The sequence below is a fragment of the Alligator mississippiensis genome, chromosome 5 (assembly GCF_030867095.1).
Source record: "Alligator mississippiensis isolate rAllMis1 chromosome 5, rAllMis1, whole genome shotgun sequence".
Lineage (NCBI taxonomy): Eukaryota > Metazoa > Chordata > Crocodylia > Alligatoridae > Alligator > Alligator mississippiensis.
Window position 1 is genome coordinate 177,216,620 of NC_081828.1, and position 12,515 is coordinate 177,229,134.

Consider the following 12,515-nt stretch of genomic DNA (forward strand, 5'->3'; position numbering starts at 1 on the left):
TTAAATACCATGGACAGAACGCGGGAAGGGTTGGAGGTTCTGGGAACCCAACTAGCGGAGCACCTGGGGGCCGCCAAGTACGAACATCAAGAACAGTATCGAGAGCTGGAAATATTGAAGGGGTCCTTGAAGGAGGCAGATGCACTGTTAGAAATCAGTCAATCAAGAACTATGGAGTATCTCGAGCCAACAAAGTTCCCCAGAGACCTAGGCCCAGAGGATCCTAGGGAGGAGGCTGGAACAGGACAGTCCGGAATAAACAATGGGGAGGAAAAATCCACAGGGGAGAACTCGGTGACCCTACAAAAGCAGTCCCTGCTGGCAATCTTAGAGTATTGGAACCGGAGATGGGACCAATGGCAGGGTCACCATGCAAAGGAGATGAACTAGCTAAAACATCAGCTGAAGGAACTGTTCCGACGACGAGCCAAGGGAAACAGTACAGCATCAAGTCGGGGGCAGTCAAGGGAAGTAGACCTGGTAGAGGCAGAGAAGGGTGAAGAGATGACCCCAAGGAGGGAGCCTTCCTGCTTAATTTGCCAGGACTGTACACAGGCAACCCGGGGCCTGGGGCAATACGGGTCAAAGATGGGCCCCATAAAAGGGAACTACCACCTAAAGGGGGATCAAAATCTGAGAAGAGACCTCAGATTTATGTAAATGGCCTCTCTAGACAGGTCAGGTGGTGGATGTTAAGAAGCCTCATTGAAGAAAAAGTTGGGAGCATAGCATATGTGAAGGTGTGTATAAGGGACCGGGAAGAAGGTCCACCAACAGAGGTAAGGTAGAGTTCTGGAGAGAAGATATCCAGAAGGCATTGAGGAGGCAGTGGGAGATCTGGGGGAAGCTTCAGGATCTCTAGAAAGGCATAAGGAGACAAGAAACCCCACAACTCACCCTGGGAAAGAGACCAGGGTATACAGGGATGGAACATAGATGGGCCAGAGTAGAGAGAGGGAGAAAAACCACCGAGAGTCGGGCTGAAGCTCGACCAACAGGGAGCGTAACCTACCAAGGTTGGCTAATGTGGGGGGACTGCCCGCAGAGGGGCACATCCCATAAAATCCCACATGGTGCACCTTGGGTAAAAGGCGGGTAGGAGGCGCCTTAAAACCTCCGCCTCTGCGTGCTGAAGAGGTCAAAGAACAAGAGTCTGAACTTGAGAGAACTGAGACAGAAGATGTGCAGCAGATAAGAACCAAGACCCAGCCCGGTGAGTTGGAATCTTAAGGAGGGAGATGTGTAGCAAGGTGCCTGCTACTTGGAGAGCCAGGATAACAGGTGCCGGCTGCTGAGGCAACTAGAGGGAACTAATGACCCATACCTGCCTAGCCAGCTGACAAGAAGGGACAGGGCCTGGCTCCTATATAAATCACAGACAGCAGGCCAGGAGGTGGTTCCCTGCTGGCAGACAAGGAGGAAGGAGCTCTGCCTGCACGAGCAGAGGGAAGAGGCTTGAATGCATCAGCAGTGAGACTGGTAAAGGATGGAGCACCCTAGGGGTGGCTGGATTAATGTTATAGCCAGACAGCTGGAGTTTGTGTTGTAGCCCAGGGGCTTGTGTTTTGTTTGCTGGTTGTAACCAGTGGCTTGGGTGAGGGTAAGAGGGGATGGAGGAGGCCTCATAGGGGACCTGCAGCAGTGTGGGAACCCTAGCCCCAGAGAGGCGAGGCAGCGAGAAGCCCCAGAGAGAGAGAGAGGGGGCAGCGAGAAGCCCCAGAGTGGGGCAGCAATTGCCAAGCGCCAGAGAGGGTGCAGAGAGAGACGGGGCCACGGAGGGCCTGAGTGCCGGAGAGGCCCCAGAGAGGGGCAGCAACTACCGAGCGCCAGAGAGGGCGCAGCGAGAGAGACAGGGCTGCGGAGAGCCCGAGCGCCAGAGAGGGCGCAGCGAGAGAGACGGGTCCGCGGAGAGCCCGAGCGCCAGAGAGGGCGCAGCGAGAGAGACGGGTCCGCGGAGAGCCCGAGCGCCAGAGAGGGCGCAGCGAGAGAGACGGGTCCGCGGAGAGCCCGAGCGCCAGAGAGGGCGCAGCGAGAGAGACGGGTCCGCGGAGAGCCCGAGCGCCAGAGAGGGCGCAACGAGAGAGACGGGTCCGCGGAGAGCCCGAGCGCCAGAGAGGGCGCAGTGAGAGAGACGGCTCCGCGGACAGCCCGAGCGCCAGAGAGGGCACAGCGAGAGAGACGGGGCTGCGGAGAGCCCGAGCGCCAGAGAGGGAGCAGCGAGAGAGACGGGGCTGCGGAGAGCCCGAGCACCAGAGAGGGCGCAGCGAGAGAGACCGAACAACGTCAGTTACATCTGCAAGGCTTGGGGTGTGGTATAGGGATGGTTGGAGCCATGCATAGCCCATAAGGCTGAGATGTATAGAACACCCAATACAGGAACAGGACGAGTGATAACAGGAGAACCGTGGCCAAGAGTACAAACGGCAGCCTCCCTATAAAATACATATGACATCAAAGTTGTGGCGGGCGAGAATCTGAGGGTGCTTGTTGGCAGCTTGGCACGGTGAAGGAGGCGGCAGGGGACAGCATAGAGACTCTGACTACCCTCCTTTTACAGCTGGTATTGGAGAGAATTATAAAGAAAGTTAGGCCTTTTTTTTGGTTTTGTCAAGCAAATAAATGATTATCTAAAACATGTATGTTTGGGACAAGCAAAACTAATTTAGAAATTAAACAATTTCAGAATTGCTTAAGCTAATCGTTTTGATCTTGGGGCTAAACATGCAAAGGGAAATGGGTGTCATGCATAAAATCAAGGAACTGGGAAAATGGCAGCACTCTCCTTTTACCAAATGGGAGACAAAGGTTCAACTCCCCTCTCTGCTTAAGTAGGGCTGGAGCTATTTTCAGTCTCCTGCTGAATCTGAACTACATGTGTAAAAAATTTAATTTTCTCAGAGGAAGAAGAGAAAAAGCACATCTCTGTAGGCTTGAGGTATTCTGGAAAGAGGGGACACACAGGTTCCACTCCATGTCCAATTAAAATTCTTAATTATTTTTTGATTTATCAAAAAAAACCCTAAAGAAATATTATATATTATTTTCTCACTAATTTTGGCACTGAGCCAAAAAATGTAATTATTCCCACAGTTCTATTTACATGGCTCCCATCTATATAGTATCTAAGTATCATTCAATCTTTAAAGTACTTATTTTCACATTACTGAGAGGTAGGAAACCTACAATATCTCCATTTACAGAGGGAGAACTGGGGCACAGACAACCCAAGTGATTAGTAATGTGTCAGAAATAGTCTACAATGCAGAAGAGAATTGAAAGAGTTGAACCCAGTGCTTCCCTGGCTTAATGTCTGAATCACTACACTAGCATTCCCCTCTCCATAATGCTGTTTAATCCCACTTTGAAAAAAGCTAATTTACTTGCAATGTTCCATTGTGCACAGCTTCAGGAGAAAGTTAGCAACAGATTTTACGGCTCATTCCAAACTAATACATTATGCAAACACGCATTAGAAGAAAACTATATAGTTAATACAACAGTATTCCTTGAATATTTAAATGCGCTACTTTTTCACATACCAATGTTTGCAAAAATTCTGAGTCAATAGAAATGTCCACTGATAAATCTGAAATTCAAAGGTGGAAAAACATTCTTTTTCACCAACATTTATGCACATGCACTCCAGATTTACGCTGCAAATATGCTGAGCGTTAGTCTCATTTCAGTTTTAAAAATAAATTATCCTGATTTGTACAATGTCAAATGTAGAACAACTTAAACATTTCTTCAAGTTCATATGAATTTTAATAGAGCCTTATCCCTCATTCCTAAAATCTCTGAATGGTTTAATGGCATTTGGTGGACTAGTCCTAGTGACTTGCCTTAAAAAACAACTCCTTTTCATTTGTAGAGAATCCTCAGAATGATGGCAATTTGTGGTCTGCGATTGCTCCATGTAGTCATCATGCGTAACAAGAGACATTCAAAAAGCCCAAGCCTAAATTGATTCAATATTTGCAGGTTAGTCTAACCTGAAAAGCTTAAACTGATGTGCAAGTGGACAGACATTCTCTTTTGATTCAGGAAATGCAGGAACATACCTGCAGTGGCTCAGGCCAGAAGTCGTGGGATGCTAAAGTGAGTCCTCCCTTCCCTTCCAAAGTGTTGGGGGGGGGGGGGGGGAGAGGAGTGTGGCCAGGCCCCAGCAGGACTCTCCGATTAGGAAGGGGTTTAAACCCCCACCTTGGACTGCACAGTCCCCAGCCAGGGTGTGCCTGGAGGGGGAGGGGGGAAGCAGCCCTTGCCAGGCTTTTCCCCCCTGCTTGCTGCTCAAGGGGTGGGAGTGTTGCTAGACCCCAGCCTCCAGTTAGCATTATGAGGCAAAGCAGTGGGGGGCAGGGGAGTGGAGGAGCTGCATGCATCTGTTGATTATACTGAGTTTTTCAATCTCCCTCTCCCTGAAGCAAACTGACAGGCACTACATTCATTGCAAACCAGGTCATTTCTCACACCTCTCTCTGTTCCCTCTTGAGCACTGACAGATTGCAGCCTTTGAAGCAAGCAAACCAGCAAGGAGCTGATAACACAAAGCTTATTAGCCCATCAAGAAAACAAAGCCTCTCTCATTAGTTCAAACTCTTCTTAAACAGCTTTTTCCAGGAAGAAATGGAGTGACATTACTAGATGACCTGCTGATTAGTTCCAAAAAGCCCTAAGAGGACACTATTCTGTCTGTCTTTGTCCCAGGAAAATTGCAGACACACACACATACACCTTTCAGCATTAGCTAGCATGGAGATGGCATGATCATGGCCAGATACTGGCTGAGGTCTATTCTGTAGGAAAGGGGAGGCAGGATCCCTGCTTGAGCAGCGAGCAGATGCTGCTGTGCCTGTAGTCTCCCACCTCCATCTCAGCTAGCTGGAGCTCTAGCTAGAGCAGGCAGCCCAACCCAGCCCAGGGCTGAAAAGCATGCTGGGAAACTATGATTAAATGTAAACCCGGGGTCTGAGACAGCAGTTCCATACACCAGTTTGACCCAAATCAGTTAAATCTGATAATCCTAGTTGAATGTAGTATCTTAAAGCAGTTTCAGCCATTTTGAAACTGGTTTATATGCACTGAACTTATGTTGTTACAGGATTAAACCAGTTTCTGATCACTTAAACCAATTTATGTGTAAGTTCTGTCCCTAGCCCTTGACTACAAATGAAGTAAGGCTACCATTACAGTTCATCATCAGGACTTGAACTCAGGACATCCAATATGAAATACATGAGCCTCTACTACTTGTACTATAGAAGCTAATCCTTTAGTTAGCTGTTGTAAAAGACTCATCTATGGAGAGGACATCACACATTAAATTTTGGTACAGACTTAATATTTGTATAAGCAAATGTTTAGCACAGGAAGTTTCACATGCTTATGAAACTAACAACTATGAATGCATTATACCCATGTAGTTATGGGTATAAATTAAGGAAGCAAGGATATGAACATGTGTATAGTGGCCCATTAAATTCCATTACTAAAATAAAGTCAGCCCAACACAGCCCTGTTGATACAGTAGCGAATGGGTATGTGCATCATGTACCTGTGAAAGTAACCTATCTGGTCTTATATTAGCAAAGATTCACCATCTCACTTGCAATGCAGGCCATGCATCTTCACTCTACCCATTTCAGATGCTAGAATGCAGCTGCATACATTCATAATGCATTCTAACAGGTGCTTAATACACATTTCAACATCAATATTAACACCCTGCTATTATTTAATCAATCACGCCTCAATATTTAAGGTCAAAACTAGCAGCTGCTTTGCGCTGACAAGAGCTTCAGCCAAAAACAGCTCATTTAGCGTTAGTTACCAGGATTCTCCTCAGCATCTGAAGATGTATTCTGTACTCTGTAGCAAGGTTTTCTCCCGTTTTGTGTCTCAGTACCATTTTCCTGCTCTGATTAGTTGGCCTATTAGCCAAAAAACAGGATACCCAGCACTGGCCTGGAAAGTTAATATGAATGTAAGCTACTTTTCCCCTAGTACTGTCTGTTACAGACATCAGCAGACTTGTCCAAAACACTGTATGCATCTGAATCTTAAGATGCTTCCTGAATAATTAGGCTCTGAATCAGAAAGAGGCAGATCACATAATCAGCCTGATTGAAAGAAAGATTACACTGAGTTTCAAGAAGTCTCTTTAATATAAAGAGATCTGTTATCAGAATATATTGTCTTCAAAACAAATTGCACTTCAACTCTCTTCAGATAAGGAAATACAAATTGCCTTAAAAACAAACAGTGTGTTGTTTGTGTAGAACCAAACTTTATATAACTGCACTAAGTAAAAAACAAAACAAAAAACCCCAAATATCTTTGGCTCCACAAAACATCAGGACTACTATGTCTAATCAGCAGGGAGCCAGGTTTTCCGTTTCCCACAGAAAAACAGAGAAAACCACAGATTCCCTGTTTTTAATCAGAGAAAACATGGATTTCCCCTTTTAGCAGAGAAATCCATGGATTCTCTGCTTTTGCAAAAAGCTCTTGCAGGCTGGCACAGCTCCAGCCTGCAAGAGCTGATTGCAGAAAGGGAGGGAAACCCCTAGCCCTACCCAGATGGGAAGGGAGAGAGGGAAGGGCGGGGCCTGTGCTTCTGAGTCAGCCAAGGCTGGGCTCGGGCTCAGACTCGCCCATCACCCCTGGATCCTAGAGGTAAGTGGGGCTTGGGGGTTATGGAGCAGGGCTGGGGAAGGGGGCTGGGGGAGTAGGGGATGCTGCCAGCCCCAGGCGGCACACTGCAGCCAGGAGCAGGGCCAGGGGATGAGAGCAGACGTGCCCCTCAGCGGGACCTTTGCAGGCAAGTGATGCAAGGCATGGTGTGGTGGTGCCCGCCATGTGTGGGCCACACATATGCCATCCAGCTGGCTAGCCAGGAGTGGAGGAGGATGGGACACATGTGGCTGGTTGCATGGCTCCGTGGCCATGACTCTGCAGCAGTGGCAAGGGATGGTGGTGGCAGCCACCACCACCATCCCCACTGTGTGGCAGCCATGGCCGCCACCACACTGCTGCTGCCACCCTGCAGCCGGTCACACAGCTCCGTGGGCATGGCTTCACAGTGACAGCAGCAGTGCGGGGAGGTTTTGCACGCAGTGCCCGTCACCGCTGGCATGGCTCCACAGGTAAGTGTCAGTGGCCGCCGTGTGCGAGCCCCCCTCGGCCCCCACAGCCACCAACCCTTGCCACCACTGCAGAGCCATGGCCACAGAGCTGTGCAGCTGGCCCCCCGCCCCCTTCCCTGGCCAGCTGGCTGGAAGGCACATGGCACGGCCCGCACATGGCGGGCACCACCACACTGCACCCCACATCAATTGCCCGCAAAACTCCACCCCCCCGCCAGCATGTAGCTGCTAACACTCCGCACCACCGCAGAGCCGTGCAGCCAGTCATGGGGCATAAGCGGTGGTGCAGTGGCGGCCACTGTGTGCAAGCTCCCCTTTCACTCCCCTGGCCAGGCAGCACATATGTGGCCCGCACACAGTGGCTGCCACCGCACTACTGCTGCCACACTCTGCACCACTTCCCCACAAAACTGTGCAGGTGGCCATGGGATGGTAGCGCAGGGTACAGTGGCAGAGTTGCAGTGGTAGCCTCCGTGCGCAAAGCCCACATCAGGCCGGCCAGCACATATGTGGCCCACAGAGGGCACCCCTGCCCTCACCCCCTGGCCCTGCTCCTAGGAGTGGGCACAGGGGCACACTCCTCCCCTTCTTGATCTACCCCCGCAGTACCTTCCCTTTCCCCAGCCCTGCTCCATCCCTTCCCCCTCCCCACACACCCTTACCTGCTGGGGTGGGTGTCAGTGTCTGTGTGTGCATCTATGTCTGCATGTCTGTGTCTGTTGTCAGGGAGTGCAGAGCACCAGCAGCGCTCGGGGAGGGGGGGGGGCCTTTAATTTTTATCACGGATTTTGACTTATCAATCAGAGAATTTACAATTTTTAATCAAAGAAAACCAGGAACCCTGCTGATCAGGCTGCCAGGAACCCATTAACAGTGACACTCTCTGGCATCAGTCCTGCAAAATGACCAACTCTCACAGAATACCTTACAAGCAAAGAGTGCATTTTTGCTTAGCAAAACCACTAACAGCAAAGGTGTGCCAGGCACCAAGATCAGAACAAAAGGAGGAAAAAAAAAAAATACTCCCCCCCTCCCACCCGCCTCACATTTTATCACCCCCTTCCTCTGACAATGCTACCAATGCCAGAGGAAACACTCCTAGTACATTTTACTGCGTGCTAAATGAACAACTGGGAGAGTGTGAACTTATCTCTAGAAGACCCATTGCATACAGAAGGAAAAAGGAGGGAAAAGCTTCACTTATTGCTCTGATATGAAAAACAAAAGCAACACATATAGGCATTAACTTTTTTCTACAGAAATATTAAGTATTGAGTAAGTGATAAAGAGAACTTGCAGGAATCCCTTATTAATATTGCATTACAAAATTAAAAATGATAAGATGTCTTCCCAGCTCTGAAACCTTCCTCTCACTGCCAGGGACAATTTATCCCTGTAGTTCCTGGACTACTTCTGTAATTGTTTTGCTTTTGAAAGAAATAAGTTTGTCCCAAATAGGTAATACTCTTATGAAAAAGAGGGAGAGTGTGGAGAAACTTGGGACCCCCCCAATTTAAACCATCCACAGCTAATCATCTTCATCCCCTCCCTATCCATTTCAAAATTATGTAAGAAAGAATACGTGTCACATCATTTTAGGCATATTTCCCAATGATCAAGTAAAAGCATTTACACCTAATGATGCTTATGATCCTCCTCTTTCCAAGCATGTAGAGGGTCTCAACTTTAGTGGGTTCTGATATTCACTTGTAAAAAACCTTTGAAATACTAACACTGTCATCTTTACTCACTGAAATATACATTTAGATACATTTGTCACTGCATTGCCAAAGATTTGTAAATGGAAAAAGTGTTACAAAGACCCACCAGTCTATTAGGTCTGAATTTTTCATCTTCCATTAGATGATGCACTTACTCCAAAATTATATCAATTTGCCTGGAACACAGCCATAACACCCACGCATGTGAAATCATGACCATCACCCCCATCATGCAAGGCACAGAGAAATATGGAGAGAGATTTAAAGATTTCATAGATTTCACAGACATTAGGGCTGGAAGGGACCTTGGAAGATCATCAAGTCCAGCTCCCTGCCCCAGGGGCAGGAAGTCAGCAGAGGTCATAGGATCCCAGCAAGATAAATATCTAAATGCTTCTTGAAGGCGTTCAAAGTAGGTGCTTGAACCACCTCTGGTGGCAATCTATTCCATACCTTGGGGGAATCAGACAGTAAAGAAGTTCTTTATTATGTCCAGCCTGAAACGGTCATGGAAAAGTTTATGACCGTTTGACCTTGTCATCCCCTGGGATGCTCTGGTGAACAGACGTTCCCCCAGATCCTGCTGAGCACCCCTGATAAACTTATAGGCAGCCACCAGATCACCCCTGACCCTGTGCTTTTCCAGGCTGAAGAGTCCTGTGGCTCTCAGCCTCTCATCATACAGTCTGTTTTCCTGACCTCTGATCATGTGCATGGCTCTCCTCTGGATTCTCTCAAGCTTCTCCACATCTGGTTTTAATTGTGGAGCCCAAAACTGGACACAGTACTCCAGCTGCAACCTCACCAAGGCTGAGTACAACAGGAGAATGATGTCCTGGGATTTGCTTGAGAAGCATCTATGGACGCAAGCCAGCATTCTGCTCACTTTACTAGCCATAGCATCGAATTGAAGGCTCACATTCATCTTGTGGTCACTCATGACCCCCAAGTTCTTTTCATCCATAGTGCTAGCCAGCGTAGCACTGTCAAGCCTATAGGCATGCTGCGGGTTTTTCTTCCCAAGATGGAGAACCTTGCATTTTTCGGTATTAAACACCATCAGGTTCTCATCCGCCCATTTCCTGAGTCTATTAAGGTCAGCCTGAATCGCCCTCCTGTCCTCAGGTGTGGATACTTTACCCCAAAGTTTGGTGTCACTGGCAAACTTGGCCAGTCTGCTTCTGATACCAATGTCCACATCATAATGAAGATGTTGAATAGTGCTGACCCAAGGACAGAGCCAACTCAAAGATGAGTTCACTACTCACAATACTCTTCTTCACATTGGGCAGGGCAGAATGGTAGCTCAAGGGCCACCTGGTTCAGAAAGGCAAGTTCTTAAATAAACACTACTTTGTAAGATCACAGATGACAAAGTAGGTTATTGCCTACAAAAGTTTATCCTTCTCTGAACCAATTGGCTAGGGAGAGAAATTACACATATCCCAATATAAGTGATAGGAAAACAGTTCAAAACTGTAACACAACAGAAATTTACTCCACAAACTTTCAAAATGGCTGAAACTAGTTTAAGATAAGCCTGTGTGGATGTAGTATCAGTCTAAATTGATTTGTTAAGTCAGTTTACTGAACTTCTGTTCCATTTCCAAGTTAACTCACAGTCCCCCAGCATCCCAGGATGCTTTGCACCTTCACTGCAAACCTCCCCTTGCAGAGTGGGCAGGCTAACCTTGGCCCAAGCTGTTTACTCCAGTCAAGCAGGAAGGTGTGCTCTAGTGCCCCCACGCTTCTGGCGTGGGCCACTGCTGGCATATGGCTGTATTTCTGGCATCAAAAGTGAATGCATGCTCATTTGCTTACAAGTTCAATCTACGCAGCTTGGACTAACCTGAGAAGACTGAATCAATTCAGCCTTGGGCTTTTTGACTATCTGTACTTAGCCATTAGTTCTCTAAGGCACCACCCTGCCTTACTGTCTGCCTGACTATATGGTAAACCTGGCTACCCACTTCTTTCACATTTGATTATGTTAACATAAAAAGCAATTGTCAAAAGTATGGGAGAAAAATCCTTTTGTTTTAATATTTCAATTTGGGGAAGAGCTCAAAATTTTGAAACAATAGATTTATCACATAGTCTCACAAATTCTACTCATGGCTCTCCTGGGATAGGCTCTCAAACCTGCAACTCATAAGATATGGGAAAGATCAAGTAAAACACTGGTACAGTATGCTACCTGACTCATTAAAGCAGCTTTAAAACCATTATCTGTACTTGCAGCAGCATCCCCATTTACCAGTAAGAAGCACATGGCTTGTATTGACTGCAGAAGCCTGGGGTAACCGATAGATTTCATTTCTCATCCGTTTCTAGAGAAGTCTTTGATCAGATGGAGCCAACAGATGGTCCTCCCTGGATGGTCCTAGGTTCTCCAAATCAAACATCACAGACTTTCACATCTTATAGGACTCCCTGTCAACAGACTTAGGAAAGATTTGTTTTTTGTTGGTTTACTGGAGGGGGGTGGGGGGAACAGGGGGAGGGATGTTGTTATGCATGTTCTTGTAGTTGTGACTTTGTGACTTTCAGGAAAATCAAGGAATAGTAATCATTGTAATACTGTATGCCATTCTCAGATTTTGTTTGGATTTTTTAGACGAAAGCCTAGTCTTCCCATTTTAGAGCACTATGAAAAGTGTTAAGTCATGTGGGTGTGGGGAGGAAGGGAGGGGATTGTGCTGTGTCTTTTTGCTCCTCAATATTTGAAACTCCAGTTAATACTCATAGACACTGACATGTCTCCTCACCTCTGTCATACGCATTCAGTAACAAAACAGAGACAGCATAAAGTACCAGTGAGGGTGTTAAAACAAATTCTACAGATTAAAAAACAAATTTTCTTGTTAATGTATCACCTCTCATAATATCTCATCTCTCAAAGTCATTCCAGCAGGGCAGACCCTACAATGAGAGGCTACGGGACCTGAACCTGTTCAGCCTTCACAAGAGAAGGCTGAGGGGGGACCTTGTGACCATCTATAAACTCACTAGTGGGGACCAGAAGGCTTTGGGGGAAACCTTGTTTCCCCTAGCACCCCCCAGGATAACAAGCAATAACGGCCACAAGTTGTTGGAGAGTAGGTTTAGATTAGACGTCCGTAGGAACTACTTCACAGTTAGGGCAGCTAGGATCTGGAACCGACTTCCAAGGGAAGTGGTGCTGGCTCCTACCCTGGGGGTCTTTCAGAAGCAGCTCAATGCCTATCTGGCTGGGGTCACTTGAGCCCAGTTTCCCTCCTGCCCAGGCAGGGGGTCGGACTTAAAGATCTACAAGGTCCCTTCCGACCCTACTTCTATGATTCCCTCTTAAGCACTGTCCCCAGATGGAAGCCTGCCAACTTTCTGGTTGTGGTAGCTTACATGTACCTTAAACTGACCAAAACAAAAAACAAAAACCCACACCAAATCCAGAAAGCCTTAAATTCTCTCCAGAGACAAGGTCCTTCAAATTCCTCATTAATTATGGAAAGAAAATTCTTCCTTTTCCATAGTGCCTTACTTCATATGCATGATTTACTATCTGGAGGTACAAGAGAATTCCCATTCGTCACTCACAATGCACAAGTTCTTAAATGGAGAATTAATTCTCTCTTTCTGGGAATCCAGGCTTCAGTTAATAGACAAGTTT

At 47.2% G+C, this 12,515-nt stretch overlaps 1 protein-coding gene across 3 annotated transcripts in view; it reads right to left on the reverse strand.

Annotated features, from left to right (window-relative positions):
• CDK14 (cyclin dependent kinase 14) overlaps window positions 1-12,515 on the reverse strand; it is a 676,419-nt gene that overhangs the window by 622,994 nt on the left and 40,910 nt on the right. The gene's annotated exons all lie outside the window — the stretch shown is intronic.